This window comes from Schistocerca gregaria, chromosome 2 (genome assembly GCF_023897955.1).
Source record: "Schistocerca gregaria isolate iqSchGreg1 chromosome 2, iqSchGreg1.2, whole genome shotgun sequence".
NCBI classification, from domain to species: Eukaryota; Metazoa; Arthropoda; class Insecta; order Orthoptera; family Acrididae; genus Schistocerca; species Schistocerca gregaria.
In genome coordinates this window covers 341,788,483-341,813,297 of record NC_064921.1, presented here as the reverse complement: position 1 = coordinate 341,813,297, position 24,815 = coordinate 341,788,483, and the positions used below count along the sequence as shown (strand labels likewise).

General features: G+C 44.6%; 1 protein-coding gene across 4 annotated transcripts in view; it reads left to right on the top strand.

Annotated features, from left to right (window-relative positions):
* Nucleotides 1–24,815, top strand: part of LOC126337013 (protein PALS2) — a 359,531-nt gene that overhangs the window by 22,501 nt on the left and 312,215 nt on the right. The gene's annotated exons all lie outside the window — the stretch shown is intronic.

Genomic DNA, 24,815 nt, shown 5'->3' with positions numbered 1-24,815 from the left:
TCTTTGTCATCTGCAGAGCTAGTTGGCATATAAACTTGTACTATTGTTGTAGGTGTGGGCTTCGTATCTATCTTGGCCACAATAATGCGTTCACTATGCTGTTTGTAGTAGCTTACCCGCATTCCTATTTTCCTATTCATTATTAAACATACTCCTGCATTACCCCTATTTGATTTTGTATTTATAACCCTGTAGTCACCTGACCAGAAGTCATGTTCCTCCTTCCACCGAACTTCACTAATTCCCACTATATCTAACTTTAACCTATCCATTTCCCTTTTTAAATTTTCTAACCTACCTGCCCGATTAAGGGATCTGACATCCCACGCTCCGATCTGTAGAACTCCAGTTTTCTTTCTCCTGATAACGATATCCTCTTGAGTAGTCCCCGCCCGGAGATCCGAATGGGGGACTATTTTACCTCCGGAATATTTTACCCAAGAGGACGCCATTATCATTTAACCATACAGTAAAGCTGCATGCCCTCGGGAAAAATTACGGCCGTAGTTTCCCCTTGCTTTCAGCCGTTCGCAGTACCAACACAGCAAGGCCGTTTTGGTTGTTGTTACAAGGCCAGATCAGTCAATCATCCAGACTGTTGCCCTTGCAACTACTGAAAAGGCTGCTGCCCCTCTTCAGGAATCACACGTTTGCCTGGCCTCTCAACAGATACCCCTCCGTTGTGGTTTCATATGGTTTCACCTACGGTACGGCTATCTGTATCGCTGAGGCACGCAAGCCTCCCCACCAACGGCAAGGTCCATGGTTCATGGGGGGGGGGGGGGGGGGAGGGAGTGTAATGCCGTAATGGTTACGTAATTCAAGTACCATTACAAGTGGAAGAACACAAAGATGCATCTATCCTCGGGGACTATGTGCAGCTCTACAAGCAGCTTTTATTCCTCGGCACAATGTCATGTACCAATAAGACAATACAACGTGTCACACAGATCACATTGTACATGTGTGGATCGGAGAGCAAGTGGCCATTAAACTCCCCGAATTTAAACTCAATCTAGAATCTGTAGGACCACTTCGATCGGGCTGTTCGCACCTCAGCCGAGCAGCCTAGCGCAGCAGTAGACAAGGCTCCACATCACTGTCGGTGCCTTCCAGAACATCGCAGACTCTCTTCCTGCACGACTCGTAGTGGTCTGCGCTGCAAAAGGTGGTTGTTGAGGCTTTTGACAGGTGGTCACATTGATGTGACTGGACGGAGTAGTTTAGTAGAGTATGAGAACGCAAAGTTTGGATTGACGAGCGTGAACACCGGAGCTGCATACGCTGTGAAAACTGGCCTGGTAGTCGGAAACTGCGTCAGTCAGTGACCAGAGCCCCACCATTCGGAGAACCAGATCGGGAAGTCCAAGTCGCGGTGTGCCAGCAACAGAGTTCCACTGGCGAAGGACTTCGATTAGAATACTCTCTTTCAAATTCTGAAGGTGGCAGGTGTAAAATACAGGGAGCGAATGGCTATTTACAATTTGTACAGAAACCAGGAGGCAGTTATAAGAGTCGAGGGGTACGAAAGGGAAGCAGTGGTTACGAAGGGAGTGAGACAGGGTTGTAGCCTATCCCCGATGTTATTCAATCTGTATACTGAGCAAGCAATAAAGGAAACAAAAGAAATTTCGGAGTAGGTATTAAAATCAAGGAGAAGAAATAAAAACTTTGAGGTTCGCCGATGACATTGTAATTCTGTCAGTGACAGCAAAGTGGCAGCTGAACGGAATGGACAGTGTCTTGAAAGGAGGGTATAAGATGAACATCTACATCCATACTCCGCAAGCCACCTGACGGTGTGAGGCGGAGGGGACCTTGAGTACCACTATCGGTTCTCCCTTCTCTTCCAGTCTCGTATTGTTCGCGGAAAGAAGGATTGTCAGTATGCCTCTCTGTGGGCTCTGATTTTATCCTCATGGTCTCTTCGCGGAATATATGTAGGAGGGAGCAATATACTGCTTGACTCTTCGGTGAAGGTATGTTCTCGAAACTTTAACAAAAGCCCATACCGAGCTACTGAGCGTCTCTCCTGCAGAGTCTTCCACTGGAGTTTATTATATCATTTCCTTAACGCTTTCGCGATGACTAAATGATCCTGTAACGAAGCGCGCTGCTCTCAGTTGGATCTTCTCTATCTCTTCTATCAACCCTATCTAGTACGGATCCCATACCGCTGAGCAGCATTCAAGCAGTGGGCGAACAAGCTTACTGTAACCTACTTCCTTTATTTTCGGATTGCATCTCCTTAGGATTCTTCCAATGAATCTCAGCCTGGCATCTGCTTTACGACGATCAACTTTATATGATCATTCCATTTTAAATCACTCTTAATGCGTACTCCCACAAAATTTATGGAATTAACTGCTTCCAGTTGCTGACGTGCTATTTTGTAGCTAAATGGTAAGGGATGTATCTTTCTATGTATTCGCAGCACATTACACTTGTCTACATTGAGATTGAATTGCCATTCCCTGCACCATGCGTCAATCCGCTGCAGATCCTCCTGCATTTCAGTACAATTTTCCATTGTTACAACCTCTCGATGCACCACAGCATCATCTGCAAAAAGCATCAGTGAACTTCCGATGTCAACGACAAGGTCATTTATGTTTATTGTGAATAGCAACGGTCCTATGACACTCCCCTGCGGCACACCTGAAATAACTCTGACTTCGGAAAACTTCTCTCCATGGAGAACATCAACAAAAGCAAAACGAGGATAATGGAATGTAGTCGAATTAAGTCGGTTGATGCTGAGGAAATTAGATTAGGAAAAGAGACACTTAAAGTAGTAAATAAGTTTCGCTATTTGGGGAGCAAAATAACTGATGATAGTCGAAATAGAGAGGATATAAAATGTAGACTGGCAATGGCAAGGAAAGCTTTTCTGAAGAAGAAAAATTTGTTAACATCGAGTATAGATTTAAATGTCAGGAAGTCTTTTCTGAAAGTATTTGTATGTAGTGTAGCCATGTATGGAAGTGAAACTTAGACGATCAGTAGTTTAGACAAGAAGAGAATAGAAGCTTTCGGTATTTGGTGCTTCAGAAGAATGCTGAAGATTAGATGCGTAGATCACATAACTATTGAGGAGGTATTGAATAGGATTGGGGAGAAGAGGAGCTTGTGGCACAACTTGACTAGAAGAAGGGATCGGTTGATAGTACATGTTCTGAGACATCGAGGGATCACCAATTTAGTATTGGAGGGCAGCGTGGAGAGAAAAAAATCATAGAGGGAGACCAAGAGATGAATACACTAAGCAGATTCAGAACGATGTAGGCTGCAGTAGGTACTGGGAGATGAAGAAGCTTGCACAGGATAGAGTAGAATGGAGAGCTGCATCAAACCAGTCTCAGGACTGAAGACCACAACAACAACAACAACATGGCCACGTCGATGTACGATGTAACAGGCCAGACATTGCGGGTACCGATTAGCTTCATGAAGAACGTGCCGGTTACAGTGCGCCATCTGCCAACTTCATGTTCTGGTCTCTGGCAGATCGTGCCGCCTTTTGCGCTTCTTGCATTAGAGGCATCAGTCTTAGCTTTCTGTAGCTCGCAGACGTTTTCAGTATCGACTGTATCACGCTGTGGTGGTACAAGAAATACTACGTTATCTCTAACACTAATTCATCTTTGACATATTACAGTGCAATTAACGAAACTACGATTTATACAATCACAGTGCCGTCTACGTCCTTAAGGACAGGAAATACGTAGCCCTACCCGTAAAACCATACATTACGCGGAAAGTGATTGGAAACTGGGTAGCCAACTTACCGACCCATAGTTTTTTCTTCCACTCAATTCCTTCTTTGTTTACGTACATGGTCCCTGTAACATATGTCCCGTACTAACCTTGTTCTCATCGTGGTTCCACACTCTAAGTTACCCCTCGGATTTATGTGTTCAGTTGCTGCTGTTCAGTTCGGAATGTTTTTGCAGCAACGTGTCGCTAGCGATGCTCACTCGTCTCTCATAAGTTTCAGGGTCGTATGACAGTTTACTTCAATGTTCGGGGACCCCAGCCACCGAGGAATGGTTTTCATTCAGTGATGCTTTTTCGCGCATGTCATTCCACGAGTCATACAAGCCGAAGTCGCTTGAAGTCTCGAACACACTTGCCGACACCGTTTCTCTGTTGAAACTGAGTAGTCACTCATTTTGCCTGAAGAAAGTATGGCCACAACTCAAGCAAAAGCGTAATACGTCGCTGCCGTACTAGCTACTAAACCACTCCCCTGCAGCAATGGTGGCGCAGTGGTTAGCACACTGGACTCGCATTCGGGAGGACGTCGGTTTAATCCCGCGTCCGGTCATATTGTTTTAGGTTTTCCGTGTTTTCCCTAAAGTCGCTCCAGGCAAATGCCGGGATGGTTCCTTTGAAAGGGCACGGCCGACTTCCTTCCCCATCCTTCCCTAATCCGATGAGACCGATGACCTCGCAGTTTGGTCTCTTCCCCCAAACAACCCAACCCAACCCTGCAGCAATAAGCGACTGTCACAGTAGACGAAGGAACTGTTTTAATGCGCACAAAGGAGATGCATTCCAAAAATGAGCTGTTTCTACTTCGAAGATAACCAGACGCATGTGATTTATCCTTTACTTCGTATCTATCGACTATCACCCACGTTTTACGCTCCTGCGATACGCATTAGCCTAACAATGAACAGCAAGTACTGCGTTAAGGGGGGTTCAGTCCTTGTCCGTAGGTTGACGCTCTATTAAGCGTAGGAGTATAATCGTGACAGAGTAGAGAGCGTGTACTGCTACGTTCAGCAGAGCGTCTCATTATTGTATGAAAGGCAGAGCAGCATCAGAACTATGAGTTCATCTTCCACAAATGAGATCATCGGGATAAAAAGAGGTCGTTTAATGTGTTGGAAATAAATAGTAACTTCAGATTTCTGCGTATGGAAAGCTCATAAATAAATAAATGTATGTTTCTTCAGTAATGTTCCGAAGTATAGCACTGCCAGAGGTGGCAAATGTGGGGAGATAATGCAGTGGAATGGCTGTTTCATTCGTCATATGTGTAAGGAGCCGAACTACAGATGTGACATAGGGGTGAAAAGAGCACGATTGTCTTCGGACGTACTGTCTTTCCGATTTTCTGTTAATAGCAACCATACCGTTCTACAAGGAATTCGAGAGAATGGCGGCCCAAAATACTTTATATGGATTCAACTCCTTGTCTACAATCTAGCAAATGTTTCCAGACAGTCTTTCAAACGGCAGTGGAGAGCACGCTGTTAAGAAACTTGCTAACAGACTGAAACCGAAACAGCCCTTCTGAAGACAGCTCCATCCTGTGGCTAGGTGCTCCTCCATCATATCCTTTCTCTCAGCAGTGCTGTTCCAGCAAGAGAGCTTCTACGAAAACTGTAAAGTACCAGTACTGTCAGTGTCTTGCCTGGAACAATTCTGTAAGAGCATTACCCACGAATGTTAAGAGTGCGGGGCCGGCTCGAAACATGATTTAATCTGTCAAGACGTTTGAATCAGGTGTTGCAGCTTGCCCCTCGTTTTAAAGGTGACCGTAAACGTTACCCGGCTTTTCTTACGAATTGAAAATATGCATATCAACAGGGCTCGGTTACGATAGTGATTGTCCGACTTAGGAGACACTCAGGAACAAATAGAGAGCTTCATTGATTTGAACAGCAGCCTAGTGTTCCTGGACCGCTTAGGACAATGGCATTCCGTTCCCGATAGCAGTTTTTTCCATCTTTCTCAAAAACAACGGAATATATTTTGCGCAGGTCATTCCCCACAGATTGTATGTATTTGATAAATGGTATCTTTCAGCCGCGAAGAACTTTTGATAAATAATTCTTTATTTACAACGGTTTCGCTCTTCAGATCACCTTCATGTATCATAAAGTTATTTACAAAAGCCTACATGACAATATTATTACTCTGGCGTGAAATAAAATAAAAGCCATCCTGCTCCACTGCCGTCAATACTAAAATAAAACTTCCTGGCAGATGAAAACTGTGCGCCAGACCAGGACTCGAACCTGGGTCCTTAGCTTTTCGCGGGCAACTGCTCTCTCTTCTACCAACTGAGCTACCCAAACACTACTCATGACCCGGCACACATTTTATCCACCAGGAAGTTTCGTACGAGTGCATACTCCACTGCAGAGTGATATTTCATTCTGGAATCGTAAAACAGTTTATACAGTCAATAGCAAACTGTACTACCATAGTTAATCAGTCTTCGTCTACTGTTATAATTAGGTCTGATTTTTACGGTAGAGGCACTCTACATATTGACAACAGCACAGCTGATTTCTATTTGTTGATTAAACAAATAAAAAAAGTAACGGTGTTGTCGTCAGTTTCTCCACACGAAAAAGTAAAAATATTGCCATTTAGGCTGCTATAAATAACGTTCTGGTACCTGAAGATGATCTGAAAATCGAAACCGGTAGTAATTAAAGATTTAGTTATCAGTAGGACTTGTCGGTTGGAATACGACGGTTTTTAAACCACGGAAGAATGCCAGTTTTTGTCTTCCTTAGCCCTGGTCGGGCTGTGGGCGTGGCCTACTTTTTCGGTCTCTTCAGGAGGCGAGCACCCTTGTTTCCTTTGTACCGTTCCGCGATCGCCCGCGGTGAGTCACACGCCCCAGGATTTCCCGTGCTCGGCGACGTGCCGCGGTAGCGCCTACTTGACCCCATCTACAGGGTTAAGCACGCTCAACAAGCCGCCTACCCACGCTGCGTCAAACTCAGTTGTTCGCACCAGTTCGTCTTCTGCAGACATATAAAAATTTACTCTGCGTTAAATGTTGCTCGATCAAGCACGTGGAAATAAGAAGTGCTGCTATCAAGCGAATGCAAGGAACGGAATAATGTAATGCACTATTCCTGTGCTTGGTGTTTCTGCAACGATGGTGGTCTTTCCAGATAGAGGAGGGTAAATCTGTCAGACTGAGATAGTGACTCCTTGTCCGGAAACTGAGCCCGGAGTAGTAACCGAAAATCAGAAAATTTTAGGTTTATACAGTTGGTCTGCTTCCAGACAAAAAAAACGTTAAACACCCAGGAAGGAAGAGGTAACTAGATGAAACTTAACTGGTATGTAATGTTTTTACAGTGATGACAATATCGAGTCTAAATTACAAAGAACTTGGCAGTTAGAGCCCACTTAACATTATGACGATTCACTGATTCGGTTGGGAAAGTTGTCATAAAATCCTCTCCTGAGTCAATATGGCCCACAACGATTGTAACTGGTCTATGATATATACGCTGTTCGCCCAACCAGGCCTATTAACAAAACCAAACACGAGCAACATAAGTGGACTCCGGTGGCTGTCCTACATGTCTTAGAGAATTGTCAACTCTTAATTGTTTACATAACCGCCTGTGGAGTGTATGTGCATGAAGTTTCATTGATATCCAAACATGTCTTCTGCATGATTTCTTTCAGAGTATTCTGATGCAATAGATCCATACTTAACAATCATATACAACCGTTCGCTCGACGAAAAATCCTCACCCAAAGACCGGAAGGTTGCAAAGGTCACACCAATATTCAAGAAAGGTAGTAGGAGTATTCCACTAAATTACAGGCCCATATCATTAACGTCGATATGCAGCAGGATTTTAGAACATATATTGTGCTCGAACATTATGAATTACCTCGAAGAAACCAGTCTATTGACACACAGTCAACATGGATTTAGAAAACATTGTTCTTGTGAAATACAAGTAGCTTTTTGGTCACATGAAGTGTTGAGTGCTATTGACAAGGGATTTCAAATTGATTCCGTGTTTCTAGATTTGCGGAAGGCTTTTGACACTGTATCTTACAGGTGGCTTGTAATCAAATTGCATGCTTATGGAATATCGTCTCAATTATGTGACTGGATTCGTCATTTCCTATCGAATATGTCAAAGTTAATAGTAATTGATTGGAAGTTATCGAGTAAAGTAGAAGTGGTTTCTGGCATTCCACCTGGTAGTGTTATAGGCCCTCTTCTGTTCCTTACCTATCTCACTATTGTAGGAGACAATCTGAGCAGCCATCTTAGGTTATTTGCAGATGATGCTGTCATTTATCGACTAATAAAATCATCCGAAGATCAAAACAAACTGCAAAACCACGTATAAAAGATATCTGTATGGTGCGAAAACTGGAAATTGACCCTAAATAACGAAAAGTGTGAGGTCATCCACAAGAGTGCTTAAAGGAATCCGTTAGACTTCGGTTACACGATAGATCAGTCAAATTTAAAGCCCGTTAATTCAACTAAATACCTAGGAATTATTATTACGAACAACTTAAATTGGAAGGAACACACAGAAAATTTGTGGGGAAGGCTAACCAAAGACTGCGTTTTATTGGCAGGACGTTTAGAAAATGTAACAGATCTACTAAGGAGATTGTCTACACTACGCTTGTCCGTCCTCTTTTAGAATACTGCTGCGCTGTGTGGGATCCTCACCAGATAGGATTGACGGAGTACGTAGAAAAAGTTCAAATAAGGGCAGCAAGTTTTGTATTATCGCGAAATAGGGGAGAGAGTGTCACTGAAATGGTACAGGATTTGAGGTGGATACCATTAAAGCAAATGCGCTTTTCGTTGCGGCGGAATCTTCTCACGAAATGCCAATCACCAACTTTCTCCTCCGACTGCGAAAATATTTTATTGACTCCGATCTACATAGGAAGAAACCATCACCATGATAAAATAAGGGAAATCAGAGCTCGTACGGAAAGATATAGGTGTTCGTTCCTGCCGCGCGCTATACGAGATTGGAATAATAGAGAATTGTGAAGGTGGTTCGATGAACCCTCTGCCAGGCACTTAACAGTGATTTGCAGAGTATCCATGTAGATACGACGTGCATAACTTTTTGTCATGCAGTATTTTTGTAATAAATGTATCCATTTGCACAAGACTCTGCATTAATGACAGTTAATCAAAATGGCACCAGCTAGTATACCCGTATGAGTCATCACAGAGTGCTTGTCATACCCGTCCGAACAACTGCGGTAGTATTTGAACAGTGCCGCTTGTAGCTAGTATTTTTAAAAGGAGATCTTCTCCAGACTCGACACACATCTTATATGTAAGACTTTTGTCATGACCCAATATGAAAACATCAAGGGGTTAAGATCAGGTGGACGTACTGTATGTGAAACAAGGGAACGTCTGATGTGGGTATTCACGGGCAACATGTGCAAAGTGAATGTGGGCTCCATCTTGCTAGAACCACTTGCATGCGCGAAGCTCATGTGGGATACCTCTCAACATGATGAGGAGTATATGTGTCTGTAACACAATGTGCACTGGCGCAGTGAAATGAGGGAAAATCCTATACATGAATCATCGATATATCAACCCTCAAGTTTGTTGCAAATCTGTGTTGATAAAATGTGTGTGTTTGAAATCTTATGGGACTCAACGCTAAGGTCATCAGTCCCTAAGCTTACACACTACTTAACCTAAATTATCCTAAGGACAAACACACACACACCCATGCCCGAGGGAGGACTCGAACCTCCGCCGAGACCAGCCGCACAGTCCATGACTGCAGCGCCCCAGACCGCTCGGCTAATCCTGCGTGGCTCTGTGTTGATAAGTTTTCACAGTTGTTGCGCGGGAATACTCAACGGCCCATACATTAGTACTGTTGTATCACTGTGTGTGCTGTTGCGATGTCTTGCACGAAACAACCGTAGGTCGTTTCGTTAGTTGTTAATTCTTTGAAGAAAGTTTGTTGTATATCGTTCATGTACCTACCAGAAGTAGTGGTATGTTTGGAAAAAGATGCGCCCAGTAGTTGATGTTGCACTCATTTCACACCACCCTTCTCCTTTCACATCATACAGAGGCTCTTGAGAAACTGAAGAGGATTTTCAGAACGTCAATCTCGATAAATCGAGTCATGCTTAATTAGTAAATAATTCATTTCCGGTTCAGTCTCCCCACAGGCTGCAATAGCCAGCTGTGGTGCTGTCGTCAAGAGACAGTATCTCGGTCAGTCGATAGTCATTGCTTTGTAAGGCTCCATTTTGCCTGCAGACAGCTCTGCGAGAACATCATCTGGCACACCAACCTGACGTGCTAAATGGTGGGACGATTCTCTCGGACTTATTTCCAAGTACGCTCCTAATCAGTTAAAACCAATTCGCCACGTGCCACACTGTCCGAGAAACGGGCCGGGACAAAATGCGATGATCGCGGTCAGCCCACGGAGGAGCTTGTATGTAAAACATTCTGTACATCTTTTAGCGAATCCATCGTGCATCAGCGTCAGGTGTATATTAAACGTCAGGTCAGGCAGCTTTTCACTCTCAAGCTGCCGCCAACGATAGACTGCTTTGCTCGCTTTTCACCTTCACTTGTATTCCCACACATATACCGAGTGATCAAAAAGTCAGTATAAATTTGAAAACTTAATAAACCACGGAATAATGTAGATAGAGAGTAAAAAATTGACACACTTGCTTGTAATGACATGGGGTTTTATTAGAACCAAAATGCAGGATGGCGCTCCACCTCATATTGATAGACGCTTGAAAGATCTCTTGCGCGCGTCGTTTGGTGATGATCTTGTGCTCAGCCGCAACTTTCGTCATGCTTGGCCTCCCAGGTCCCCAGACCTCAGTCCGTGTGATAATTGGATTTGACGTTACCTGAAGTCCCAAGTGTATGTCTAGGGATGCTGAAAGACAACATCCGACGCCAATGCCTCACCATAAATCCGGACATGCTTTACAGTGCTGTTCACAACATTATACCTCGACTACAGCTATTGTTGAGGAATTATGGTGGACATATTGAGCATTTCCTGTTAAGGACATCATCTTTGCTTTTTCTTACTTTGTTATGCTAATTATTGCTATTTTGATCAGATGAAGCGCCATCTGTCGGACATTTTTTGAACTTTTGTATTTTTTTTATTCTAATAAAACCCCATGTCATTCGAAGCACGTGTGTCAATTTGTACCTATCTATCTACATTATTCCGTGATTTATTCAGTTTTCAAATTTATACTGACGTTTTGACCACCTTGTACATAACCAGGTAACATCGGAAGAAACTTTACTACGACTCGGTCGTGAGATGCACTGTCTGATCAACAGTATCCGGACAGCCCTATGTAGTGCAGAATTGACCACCAGATGCCACAACAGGCGGATTCGTCGGTATAAAATGAGAAGGGGAATATTACGTTGTCAGCAGAAAAGCAGTAGCGACAGACTAGGCCATTCAGGAGAGCTCAGTGATTTCGAACGAGGACTAGATGTCACCCGAGTAACGAATCCATCACGGACATTTCTGTTGGTGATGTGAAGTGATCTGATAGGGGAAACGCGAGGGAACGGTCACAGTCAAACGAATAGCAGGCAGGCGTACACTGACAGACAAGGACAGTTGAGCACTGCGGAGGGTGGTTGTAAGAATCGAGCGAAATCAACTGAAGGAATTTTTGTGAGTTCCAACGTGGTACTAGCAGTCCAGCTAGTTCAATGACTGTGAGTGGGGAGTCAAAAAGAATGGCGTACTGTGATCTAGCAGCTCCTCATAAGCCACACATTTCAGTAATCGATGCTAAGCGATGCTTGAGGTGGTATAAAGAGCCACGTCACTGGACAGTGGACGACTGGAAACGAGTGCAGCAGGTAGCACACTGGTCTGGCTTTCTAAACGACGACCGTTCTAATTCGCTTCCGATATCCTGATTCAGATTTTCTGTGAATTTCTTAAACCACTTAAGACAAACGTCGGGATGGTTCCTTTGAAAGCAGACGACCGACTTCCTTCCCCACCCTTCCTTATTGTGGGCTTGCACTTCGTCGAATGGACGTTAATTGCTAACATTCCTTTCACTTTTGGAATCGAGTGATTTGGAGAGGTGCTGGGGTTTGAGTTTGGCGAATTTCTGGCGAACGTTAGTTACCGTCATGTGTAGTGCCAACAGTGAAGTACGGACGAGGCGGTGCTACGTTCGCGGGTGTTTTTCGTGGTTAGTCCTTATTGCACACGAGGAAACTCTAAACGCAGAAGGATATGACGGCGTAGTACAGCACTAGATACTGCAAACAGTTGAGGAACAATTCGGAGACGATAATTGGTTGTATCGGCATGGCAATGCACCCTGTCATCATGCAGCATCTATGAAGCAACGGTTTGTGGTCAACAACATTCCCGAAACGGACTGGCTTATGTAGAGTCTCAACCGGAGCCCGATGCAACTGCGTTAGGTTGAGTTAGAAGTCGACTTCGCTCCAAACCCCAGCGAACAACATCATTACCCTCTCGGTTCTTGAGAAAGAACGGGCTGCCATTCATCCACAGAGATACCACACTGGAAGTGTCCGCAGCAGAGTCCAAGCCGCAGTAAGGGGGAATGGTGGACTCAGGCCATATTAATGTCCATTAACAAGTGCCTGGTTACTTTTGATCAGATGACGTAGAATAACATCGATTCTAACTAGAAGCTTGATTGAGTGGACGATCTGTAATCACTTCACTACGAGGTAGTCTTGAATCACGCCTTTTAAAGGAAGTTACGAATTTATTACACCATTTAATGTGCTGTTACCTGGTTAATAAGCTGGTACACCCCAGCTCATGACCTAGATATATAAAATCGCTTGCAGATGAGACAGCACTCCGTCGGAGACATGGTCATTAACAACAACGGTTATGAAATCTACACGAATCTAGCGTATTTCCAGAAAGAAAGATACTCCTATTAACGTCTGCGTCGCACAAGTCCTATTATCAAAGGGACGTGTAACTAGCTTTCGGTTTTTGAAGCGTACAGTCTCTACCGCCACTCACGGATTAGACCGTAGGCGTGACTGCTATCTGCAAGGCAGTACGAGTAGCAGTCTATGAATCTGGAACGTGGGATCAGAATGTCGCCAGACCCTCCAGCAGCTATTGCCAGTACTGATCCTGATGACGCCGCTGCCTCTTCATGCAAGCAGCTCCGCACCAGGGCTCGCAAAACCAAGAGGATCCCCTTCCATACCTCCCTAACTCAGAAAAATTCGAGGAAGGTTCCGGGAATGGAACTCTTATGCTTCTGCACTTCCGTAGCCAAATGGTTAGCGTCGCTGCCTCCGGTGCTAAAGTAGCCGGGTTCGACTCCCGGTTGCTCCTCGAATTTTTATGGGACAGGCAGGTCTGGAACGGGATTCATTCGGCTTGGTGAGGCCAGACGTTGCACTGCTTGAATAAAGAAGAAACGGCGTCGTAATGATCGTGATCCTGGCAATAACGGCTGGAGGGACTGACGACATGGTCATCGCATGTCCCACGATCATAGATCGCTCCCTGTCCGCAGCAGTCGGCCAGTCGGAACGGATCTAACATCTAATCCGTAGGTCATGTTTACGTTTTTTTACATTCACTAACTCCATTTCTCTCTATTGGGACATTATTCAAATTAACAATTGCAATATTTTAAGATGAATGAAAATTGCATACTTTGTACACAACTGGAAATGGAAAAAAGAACACATTGACACCGGTGTGTCAGACCCACCATACTTGCTCCGGACACTGCGAGTGGGCTGTACAAGCAATGATCACACGCACGGCATAGCGGACACACCAGGAACCGCGGTGTTGGCCGTCGAATGGCGCTAGCTGCGCAGCATTTGTGCACCGCCGCCGTCACTGTCAGCCAGTTTGCCGTGGCATACGGAGCTCCATCGCAGTCTTTAACACTGGTAGCATGCCGCGACAGCATGGACGTGAACCGTATGTGCAGTTGACGGACTTTGAGCGAGGGCGTATAGTGGGCATGCGGGAGGCCGGGTGGACGTACCGCCGAATTGCTCAACACGTGGGGCGTGAGGTCTCCACAGTACTTCGATGTTGTCGCCAGTGGTCGGCGGAAGGTGCACGTGCCCGTCGACCTGGGACCGGACCGCAGCGACGCACGGATGCACCTCAAGACCGTAGGATTTTACGCAGTGCCGTAGGGGACCGCACCGCCACTTCCCAGCAAATTAAGGACACTGTTGCTCCTGGGGTATCGGCGAGGACCATTCGCAACCGTCTCCATGAGGCTGGGCTACGGTCCCGCACACCGTTAGGCCGTCTTCCGCTCACGCCCCAACATCGTGCAGCCCGCCTCCAGTGGTGTCGCGACAGGCGTGAATGGAGGGACGAATGGAGACGTGTCGTCTTCAGCGATGAGAGTCGCTTCTGCCTTGGTGCCAATGATGGCCGTATGCGTGTTTGGCGCCGTGCAGGTGAGCGCCACAATCAGACTGCATACGACCGAGGCACATAGGGCCAACACCCGGCATCATGGTGTGGGGAGCGATCTCCTACACTGGCCGTACACCTCTGGTGATCGTCGAGGGGACACTGAATAGTGCACGGTACATCCAAACCGTCATCGAACCCATCGTTCTACCATTCCTAGACCGGCAAGGGAACTTGCTGTTCCAACAGGACAATGCACGTCCGCATGTATCCCGTGGCATCCAATGTGCTCTAGAAGGTGTAAGTCAACTACCCTGGCCAGCAAGATCTCCGGATCTGTCCCCCATTGAGCATGTTTGGGACTGGATGAAGCGTCGTCTCACGCGGTCTGCACGTCCAGCACGAACGCTGGTCCAACTGAGGCGCCAGGTGGAAATGGCATGGCAAGCCGTTCCACAGGACTACATCCAGCATCTCTACGATCGTCTCCATGGGAGAATAGCAGCCTGCATTGCTGCGAAAGGTGGATATACACTGTACTAGTGCCGACATTGTGCATGCTCTGTTGCCTGTGTCTATGTGCCTGTGGTTCTGTCAGTGTGATCATGTGATGTATCTGACCCCAGGAATGTGTCAATAAAGTTTCCCCTTCCTGGGACAATGAATTCACGGTGTTCTTATTTCAATTTCCAGGAGTGTATTTTACCATACTTGATTCAGATACTTCAGATAAGGATATCTAAAACAGTGGTCGGAACAGTACAAGTGGTTTGGTTATACATTTCCCATATTCAGTAGACTTAGTATATCGTATGCTGGAAGTTACAGTCATCGACAAGCTTCCATCACTGAGTGATGAGCATCTTTCATCCTGATCTTTGAAAGCTCTCACGTACAGCGAGATGCTAGGTGGCTCTGGCTAGAGAACTCAGCAGCGTCCGGGATGACAACAGGACAGATTCTGAGCACCGTGTTCACAATGTAAAAGTGCTTTGTGGCATCTTGAGAATTTTGTATACCAGTATTGATACATCAATTAAAAGTATGCTTATTTTCTAGAGCTCTCTCTCTCTCTCTCTCTCTCTCTCTCTCTCTCTCTCTCTCTCTCTCTCTGTGTGTGTGTGTGTGTGTGTGTGTGTGTATGTGTGTGTGTAGTACCTATTCTTATCCAGTCTGGCCTATGCCTCATTTACAATAAACTCGCTACGAAAGGGATGTGAAAGCCTAATTGAACATAAATTTTACGCAGTAATTCGCGTGCAGTATACACGAATAAATTTCAGTCTATCTTTCCCTCTGATCACGAGACAATGTTGTTAACTGTTGTACCGGACGAATTAACACTCGTCAGTACAGTGATGAGCTCCTAGCTTTACTCCTGGAGGAGACCATGTTGATACTACAACACACAAAATATTAGATCACTTCACTACAACTCGAACAAGACGAAGTACTTAAATTTGTAACAATCCATGTCCACAGAAATATCGCGAGAATTTATTACATTAACGTATCAAATGAAACTAATGGTTCCAAAGGCAAAAAGATAGGCTACTAGTCTCTTCTCACACAGTCAATTGACCGCAAACATTTATGCAGAGTTGAATCTAACACAGTCGTCGCTCAGCTGGCTCGGTAGAGAGACGATTCTGTCGTCTTAGGCGATGACGAGTGCTGACCGCTCGTTCTTCGTGTGACACCACATTAATACTTCCATATTATAACATGAGAAACCTTCTTTCGTCACTATCAACTGATCTTTAGAAACAAACCATATTTCATCTCTTTTAAAAAAAAAAAAGCAAACCAACTGCGACTGATCCAAAGCAGACTGCGTTGCTACTTACACCTACGAACGATTGCAACCCTTTTCTGTAGAATCTCTACAGTATCGTCCTAACCCCTAAACCCAACAAACTCAGCAGAGTTGCTTCGTCCAAAATCCACAGACATAGTTTGGCTTTATCCTTACCGTTATTAATTTGAAGAACGTGCAGCAATACTTGCCGTTTCCCACGTGTCTTCCACTACTCTCTGCGAACGAATAATTTTGTAAATTGGCTAACGTTCATTACATTTCGTTAATTAATGCATATACGCCATGGCTCTTTCCATGCGCCTTCGAAAAGGAAATATACGTTTGAGTATGCTTTTGTTAGCTATTATAGATCAAGTCCGTGCATTGCGAGCCAATTACAGACGCTTCGCTTTCTAAACTCGCTTCAACTTCTTTAAGCCTTGCACATATTTATCAGTAGTCGCTGGTTTTCCGTTACTTTCGGTATTGATTTCAACATTCCTTCTATCCCGTTCTTTCTGTAACATATCTTTTTACCGAAACAGCAACCCCTTTGTCTCATTCATGAGGGTCTATCAGTGCAACTATTGTTGTGTTCTCTAGAACTATTTTACTACATGGTGTAACCAGTGACCCCGAAACAAAGGCAGTAATTCATTTTGCTAACACAGGTATACTTCAAGGATTGTCACTTGACATAGAGCGCTTTAGACTCATTATAGAAAGACAAAAAATGTGTTACTATCCAAATGTAATGAAGAGATACAGCGAGTCAGGTGTCTTCTGCAGCCTCGACACCTGTGAATCGCTGATCTCAACCATGTTCATTTATGTTACGTACTTTATGACCGACGAAACTTCACCACTTTTTACAAATCACGGATTACTATTTTTTTGCCAGGTACCACACACGCCTTCCTCTCCTTCCGTAACAAAATTCACAAAATTCTCACCATTCGTTGTATATTTCAAACGCCTAAATTTCTGTATACTAAATTATGAGTGTTTGCGCACACACTGACTATGGTACAGCCTTTCTCAAGACATTTGAAACGACTCGCAGTGACAAGTGTGCCAGTACTTACCCTATTCTTAAAGCTCAGGCTTCATGCTGTCCCCTAACGCATGACTTTTTACTCTGGCAAGAGGTCCCCCCTCCCAGTCTGTGATACCTGTATGTAAATCAATTCACATCACATTTTCACTGAGTGCATTTCATAGCGTGCTAAGTGTGCAGAAACAAATTTAGGTGGGGATCTGCCCTCTGTTTCAGCTGACGGCGAGACGAAGTGGTCAAGCATTTAAAATTTTATGTTGTGTGTGGACCCCGCGCTAATCTTTTCGGCTGGAGACTTCAGTCTGTTGCAGAGTGGCTGGCTCATCGGTTTTATTCCACTTGTCAACCAGATGCAGCTGGCTACAATTTTATTTTAATTGTTTCTGCTGCTATTTACCTTTTTACTGGAAGTTTTAGACCTGACGACGTGATTTTCATAAAAACCGACAAACTCTCGGCTGTTGTAGGAGACATCAAAACAAATACTTTTCGCCAAAGTCATTTTTTCCTATGAGGAGTATTTAAACCGATAGAGGAAGATTTCTCTGGCGGCATATTAATTAAACCAACAAACACTTTTCGATTATTTATGACCAAGAGACGACAACTAGGTAGCAGATACGGCGCAATTAAACAGTCCCCAACACCGACCCACACATTAACGAAGAACCGCACTTGATGAGCGCTAGTAACTGCGGCATGTGGGTTATCCTCACTCCAAACATGCGAATTGTGCATGTTGAAGACTCCATCACCCCCAAACGTTGCTTCATCGGTAAACAACACAGAGGATGGAAATGTAGCATGCATTTAACACTGTTCCGGATACCACTGAGAAAACTGTCCTCTGGGTGGATAATCAACTGGTTCCAGGTTGTGGACACGCTGTAAGTGAAATGAACGTAACAATTGCTCTCGGAGGACTGTTCTTACATTCGTCTGATTCGTCGCCATGTTACGTGCAATTGCACGAGTGCTGATTGAAGGATCCCGCTCCAAATGCTGCAAGACAGCTTCCTTAACTTGCAGCGTTCTTACCGTGCGACAGCGTCCCTGTCCAGGTAATCTGCAAAATGACCCGGTCTCAGGCAGACATTGATACACAGCAGCAAAGGTCGTGTGACGCGGGATACGGCGATTAGGTTATTGTTGTTGATAAACCCGCTGTGCAGCTCGTCCGTTGTGGTGCGCTACGTAGTATGCACCAACCATATCAGTGTACTCACTCCAGGTGTATCGCTACATTAGTAATGCAATGCAGTACTACACTGATGGACAGCAGTTGCCAACAACTGAAGAACGTAATAAGCCCTCTAACAACTGAAGATCTTAATACGGTCTCTAACAACTGAAGAGCGTAATACGGCCTCCACCGGTTTAAAATAATCCTCATAGGAAAAAATGACATTAGGGAAAAATATTTGTTTTGATGTCCCCTACAACCTCCCAGAGTTTGTCGGTTTAAATACTTTTCACCCTATATATATATATATATATATATATATATATATATATATATATATATATATATATATATATATATATGTGTGTGTGTGTGTGTGTGTTCTTGATGTTTTTCTTTGCGGTTCATGTTTACTTATTAAACGACATATATCCTTACGGGCGCTAAAGACCTTGCTGTCGTGCGCCCGCATCACCATATGGTCGTCGCTGGCATCATCATCATCCTAAAACAGTACGACGCACGTCTCATAAAAATCGACTTTGAACGTTTCCAAGTGTCGTTATTGTGTTTGAGATGGGCGTCGTACTGCTTTCGGGAACTGATGTCAGTGCACTGACCTTGTACTCCTGTAAGTATGAAGGAAAGAAAGGATGAGGGTAGAACAGTTCTGTATTCGCGAGAGAACACCACGGTTTATGTTGATCAACCAGGCCACGTGCGGTGTAGCGTCGCTGGTTACATTAGCGTTAACGTTTGTGTAACTTAGCTGCGCGGTTAGAAGCGAGCCTGCTCGCGGACTCTCCGGCCCCAGCAGGGCAAACAAACAGACGGCAGAGGAGGAAGCGCGCAGCTATGCAGAGTGGCTTCTCGACCGTTCCGTCCCGTGGCGGCGAGGAAAGCCACAGCCTGCTGCCTCAAGTGGGCCAGCCAGCTACGCTCTCGTGGGTCGCCGGTGACTGCGTTTCACCTCATCTTCTGCCGAGCGGCTCTCACAACTCCAGCGTTCACAGGCGCGGATCTAAGAGGGGTTGTGGGGGTCATGCTTCACCCACTAAAAATTACTAGCATCAGAACTAATAGCGTACAAAATGGCGCCCAGTGTTGGAACTTATGAGCTACTTTTAAGGCGGGATACTCTTCAACTGCTTTCGTAACGGCCTGCTCACATGCGTAGTCTTGCGGCGTGACCGACAACATTCCAACCCTGGCTGAGATACACTCAGTCGCAAAAGTATTCGGACAGTGGGAAGTTTCACAATGAGTACTCGAGAAACACTGACTGTGAAACCCAAACATATTTATTAGCAATATATATGCGTAACAACATTAATTACAAAAGAATTATTGTATCATTTCGTTTCCAAAACATAAACAGAAAAATTAACAACAAAAATGAAACATCCTGCACACCCTGCTGCTACAAATGTATTCCGATACTGTCCAATAAATGTTCATAAGTTGTACGACGAAAATGTCAGTACCTTGTGGGTCCACCTTTCATTTTCAATACCTCCTCCAATCTACTAGGCGTACTTTCCACGAATTTATTCGTGAAATCTGGGCCTATATTTGCCCATTCTTGGCGCAGTTTCTCTTTCAAGGTCTCAGTATAGATGTTGTCCGCACGGAGGGTCCGTTTCAATTTATCCCACAAATGTACGCTTTGGTTAAGGTCTGGTGATTGGGGAGGCGGGTGCAATACTGTCGGGCAATTGAAGAGCAACCACATTTGTACAATATGCGCGGTATGCTTGGGATCAGTATCCTGATAAAAATGAAGGTTGTTCGCAATACCTAGATGTCGTGCACTCTGCTTCAAATGTCCTCGCAGTATATTCAAATACGCTCCCTTGTTCATCGTATCGTCAATGAACACTCAGTCACCCACACCATTGCCGGACATGCATCCCCACACCATGATACTCCCACCTCCAAACTTTACTGCTGGTTTGAGGTTCCTGGAATTCAGCTCTTCATCGGTCTTTCGCCACACGTTTGTCTTTCCGTCGCTTTGCCATAATGTAAATTTACATTCGTCGCAACATATCACCCGATTCCAACAAGCCTGATCGTATTCGGCGTATTCCCTCGAAAACTGCATACGTTTTGTCTGGTTCACTGAATTTATGAATGGCTTTTGCCGTGCCACTCGACCATGGTACTGCGATCGTCGTAGTACTCTCCGCACGGTTTCGGGATGAACTTTTATACCAAGGTATCCCTCCACCTCTCTTGCAATTCGTGTGGCAGATATTTTCGTATTCTATTGCAGCTTTCGCACAATCACACGTTAGTCTCTCTGTGAAAACGTAAGTGGCCATCCTGTACTGCAACGGAATTGCAATCGGTCTGCTTTCTCGAACCGTTTAATAATGTCGTGAACTGTAATTTTTTTCATGTTCACTATTGCGGCAATTTCCCTGCAGTTTTCCCCTTGGCGTGATGATAAACGACAAGTTGCCTTTGCTCGAACGTAGAACACTTCCCTCTGCGTCTCATCGTCGACCTGCACAGGCTCGCGATACGTGTGTACTAATCATCGCTATCGTCTCGCGCAAATGTCGGACACACTGCAGTCGCTTCACCCTCTGTGCGTCTCAGAATGAAGTATTCTCTCACGTTGTCCGCCTTTGTCCGAATACTTTTGTCGCACCTTTCCATACCGTTTTCAGGAAATATTACGTAACAGACACATGTCCAACAACAATTCTTCGTATTTGACGCGTGTTTCACGTTGCGACATCGTACCCAGAGTCCCAAATACATTACGAAGTGCAATTTCTGTATTTGTTCATGCGGCAAACTGCAATATTATGCGCCGTTACGTGCTGTCCGAATACTTTTGCGACTGAGTGTACCTGCTCTCAAAAACAAATCCGACAGAGTTTGTGAATCCACAAATCCACATGTAGTCTGACACTCTACTCCTTTTCACATTCTTCAGGCATCACGAAAAACTCCGTGTGAGTGCGTTGACGAGACTAGAATGAATTACTGGGGGTAGGAGTGGACCCTTATCCTACGACAGAGCACATTGGTGTTTACCTGTACAAAATTGGCTTAATTTCTGCCTTGTAGTCAATGAAGCACACCGGTGTTCATAAATTGTGACATGACAATTTTAGGACAATTGTCAAGATAACGTAGTACGCCCTGATTAGCAGAAATAACGCTGAACACAACAATATAAAATTTAAATAGAAGGATCTCTACAAGTTTTTCCTTACCTCTAGCCAGTAAACCACTGTCTGAGTTGGTTAATATTACGTCAAATCATCCTATTCCGGTTTTAAGTTCGGTACTATTTAGTACGGTAGTCAAGTCTACTGAAGATGGTTAGTTGTTGAGACAAGATATGCAAAAGATTACTCAAAGTTGCTCGTGTTCACCATGGACCCAATCCGGTGATCCAATAATTTTACACCTCTGCCAGCGGCATTTACCTTTAGCTGCGACGTGTTGTTGGCTGCATGGCTGCTTTCGCCCTCTGAAAATCCTATAGAAAGCTAATCAAAATCTTTACTGATTTTATGAGCTGAAACTGCCCTATGTTTATCATTAGGCGAGAAAACATGCAGTCATCCGTAGTCTGGAAAATATGGCGATAAGCACGCACAGAGATGGAGCAGCATGTATACTTCAACACCCTCTCCGTTCTTGCAAGAACAATTAACTACGTGGCTGTTTTGTTTCTCCACTGTCAGAGCGCAACGACTCTTTAGCTAATTTCTAGCTGAATGTCAGCCAAAAAGGAATGCAGTGTTCACACAAAATTCCTCTTTCGGCGTTGTGCAGAGTGCGATGCGCCCTGTTCTACACTTGACGCTGGTTCAGAGGAGAGTCCTCGAAGTTTTTGGTATTCCGTCTTTCGTAGCAAACTGCCCCCTCTCGTCAAAACTACCCGCGCCAATCGCAAAGGGCGTACCTACGAACTGCGCCGCTATAATCTAGCCACTTCTACTCCTTCCGAGTTTATTTCAACTAATTGGACATTTTGTGCCCGCTACTGACACCTAAAAGTCACATGCGTACATCACGGGAGCACCACGGACCTTTCAGGTGATCAGTAAGTGTGACTCTCTTTTGATTGCGTCTCAAACCTGTTTTTATCCATCTGGAAATTCTCCAACGCAATTTGCTAAAGAATTTCTCCATCACAGGCAGCGCTGGGCTATCACCTGCTACCTATGATGTATCGCCTGAAGCATTCATTGTCTCCCTCGTTGCGGGTCACCGTATGTGGGGCATGGTTGTGCAACCCGAGTCCGTCCCAAACTAAAGTGTCTCCTCTAGCAGCTTTTTTCACCTTTTGCTCACTGACATGCAGGATTTGAGTTTGGCGTGTTAATACCGTCGAATCGAGTGTCATACCTTTTTGCATTACATACTGTACATTTTGATCGGGAAACCTGCTCACTATCACCAAAGTATCCATCTACTCGTTACGACGTATAAAATCTCATGTAAGGTGCGAAATTAACATTCATTCAAGATGCCGCCTTACTGTAAAACTGGCAAACTAAGGGAAAGGAGTGACAGAAAGGAAACCCCCTCCCCCCCCCCCCCAAAAAAAAAAAATTAGATGGAGTAATTGACTTTCAGAATAGACTTAAGAAACAGCGTTCCCTCACTTACACGCTTGTAAAAACCCGATTTCCAGACCAATGTTTAAACTCTAGTGCGTAGTGACATATTAATAACTGTCAGTGCAACATTCGATTTTTATTTAAAAAAGATAAAGTATGTGGCGAAAGCCAATGACCAGGCTACGGGCTCGAATGTAAGTGGAGTTCATACTTTCGCCGCCGTGATACTGGGAGGTGTGTGGTGGCGGACGAGCCATACCGGCTACTTTTTACCCTCGGGGAAGAACCCCGGTACTCAGTTTGACAGCAGACCTGGAACCTCCAGTTTTAGTGCGTATTTTGCAGAGCCAAAGTACACTTCCGTCTTAGGCGGTGTTCGCAAGACGACTTTCATGTTATATTTTCAAGCAACCTCACAATTTTGACTGAGAGCAGTCACAAGTAAGGAAGGAAGGATGGAAAGTAAGTTTCCTGTCTTCTGCCTTCTCTCTTTAGATAACTGCATCTTTTATTTTCTTAAATTCCCTACTAATCTTAGTACTTCATTGTATTCACTGTACCTGTTTTGCAGAACGATTAATTTAAGTGTTGTAGCTCAACGGGAAGGCTTTCCTTATCCGAAATGATTTCCCCCATATGTACCAGCGTGGTAAGTGCTTTCTGCCCTTGCGCTGGATGGCGACAGATCGTTGCATGCATATACGTATCTGTATGGGTCTTCTTCATATGGTACCATAGGCCATGCAATATACAGGGTGTTACAAAAAGGTACGGCCAAACTTTCAGGAGACATTCCTCACACAAAAAGAAAGAAAATACGTTATGTGGACATGTGTCCGGAAACGCTTACTTTCCATGTTAGAGCTCATTTTATTACTTCTCTTCAAATCACGTTAACCATGGAATGGAAACACACAGCAACAGAACGTACCAGCGTGACTTCAAACACTTTGTTACAGGAAATGTTCAAAATGTCCTCCGTTAGCGAGGATACATGCATCCATCCTCCGTCGCATGGAATCCCTGATGCGCTGATGCAGCCCTGGAGAATGGTGTATTGTATCACAGCCGTCCACAATAGGAGCACGAAGAGTCTCTACATTTGGTACCGGGGTTGCGTAGACAAGAGCTTTAAAATGCCCCCATAAATGAAAGTCAAGAGGGTTGAGGTCAGGAGAGCGTGGAGGGCATGGAATTGGTCCGCTTCTACCAATCCATCGGTCACCGAATCTGTTGTTGAGAAGCGTACGAACACTTAGACTGAAATGTGCAGGAGCTCCATCGTGCATGAACCACATGTTGTGTCGTACTTGTAAAGGCACATATTCTGGCAGCACAGGTAGAGTATCTCGTATGAAATCATGATAACTTGCTCCATTGAGCGTAGGTGGAAGAACATACTGACGAAACTGAAATGAGCTCTAACATGGAAAGTAAGCGTTTCCGGACACATATCCACATAACATCTTTTCTTTATTTGTGTGTGAGGAATGTTTCCTGAAAGTTTGGCCGTACCTTTTCGTAACACGCTGTATATTGCATATTGCATGACCTATGGTACCATCTGCCTCTCCTCTATTTCTGTACCAAATGCAATGTTTTGATAGATGTTGTTAAGGTGGTCCAAAAACTCCTCCAGAGCCTGTTCCCTATGCTACCACACCATGAAAGCGTCGTTGACATAGCGGAAGAATTGCTTGGATTTTTGACAAGTGGTTTGAAGAGCCACATCCACAAATTGTGCAATGTAGATATTGCGATCCCAGAAGCATGGGGACTGCACGTCCTCTCGATCCAACTGTCATAAAACTCTCTTGTTACACTTGAAGTAGGTGGTCGTCAGCCCATGTTAAAAAATATTATTCTTGAAGAATCAAGTTTGGCAACATCGCTAGTACTTATTTTTTATTACTATTACCGGTTTCTGTAGATCCACACTGTCATAATCGGATCTGTCGATATCTGTTATAGAAATAAAAAGAATTAT